The following is a 1,079-nucleotide window of genomic DNA, read 5'->3' as shown; positions in this document are numbered from 1 at the left end:
TTTAATGTTTCAATATTTTTAAAATTATATTTTACTTTTTCTTTTTCTTTTTTTTTTTTTTAATTATCAAATATCATTGTTTCGCAAGGGTAACATAGTGTTACCGTATATCAATTATTGCGTAACATTTACCCTTCCTTTTTGCTCGACCAGCACAAAAACATCCCCGAATCAATACCTTCAACGGCTCCACCTCAACTTTTGACGATACAACCTGATCAATTTCAATCAAATTAACAAAAATTCATTACTTATAGGGTAACACACATGTTACCTGGTTATTAATCTCAAACCCCAACACCACTTCCTACCATCAACCGTAACACCATCTCCCACACTTTACACTTACCGTCGTCAAACACCATAACAAAAAATGTTTATTTGTTTCTAGCATTTCGATCAACTCTACTAACTCATCCTGCTCTTCTCCTGAGTTTCTGCTTGGGAGGAAGTAGGGAGACTCCTTTGTAGAAACTAGTAACCTCCCTGGTAGAAAATCTGGAGCTCGGGAATGTCCCATTCTTCTCCAGAGTGTCTGCTTTGGAAGGAACTAGGCAGACTCCCGAGCTACAAGCAGAAACTAGTGATCTCCCTGCAGAAACTCTGGGCTCCGGAATCTCCCAACCAAGAGAAATTGAGAAGTTGAAAATAAAACTTAGAAAGTTAGGCTCCCGAGCAAAGGAAATTGAGCCGGTTGAAAATGGGACTTAGAAAGGTTAGGCCACTTGGCTACCATCATTTTAGCAAATATCCAAGTATTCCAAGATAATTGATGACTTGAATACCAAGATAAATTGATGAAAGTTTCTACCGTGAAGACTGGGCATCACAAGTTCTACAAAATTGCATAGATCTAGGATGGCACATTTGGGTGACATGATGAAGAAAAAGGTAGGGGCCGGTAAGGAAGAACGTGGTGGGTAAAGTGAAGGGGAGGGTATTTCAGGATTGACCGGGAGTAATTTATTTCCAAACTTTCAATCGCCAAAAAATTTGTAGAGTAGCTCTTTGCATTGGCATTTGAGTTGAATAATCAACTGAATACATAAAAAAGAAGTTGGGGGGGGGGGGGGGGGGGG

The 1,079-nt window shown here is 39.5% G+C and overlaps 1 protein-coding gene across 1 annotated transcript in view; it reads right to left on the bottom strand.

The window, feature by feature from the left end:
- Positions 1–222: 222 nt before the first annotated feature.
- The window catches only part of LOC111376664, a 2,632-nt gene continuing 1,775 nt past the window's right edge, over positions 223–1,079 (bottom strand). Inside the window, exon 3 of the mRNA XM_022999633.1 lies at positions 223–617. The gene's annotated coding sequence lies outside the window, so the exon portion shown is untranslated. The remainder of the gene's footprint in view (positions 618–1,079) is intronic.

This window comes from Olea europaea, unplaced genomic scaffold (assembly GCF_002742605.1).
Source record: "Olea europaea var. sylvestris unplaced genomic scaffold, O_europaea_v1 scaffold1545, whole genome shotgun sequence".
NCBI lineage: Eukaryota > Viridiplantae > Streptophyta > Magnoliopsida > Lamiales > Oleaceae > Olea > Olea europaea.
This window is presented reverse-complemented; position numbering and strand designations above follow the sequence as displayed.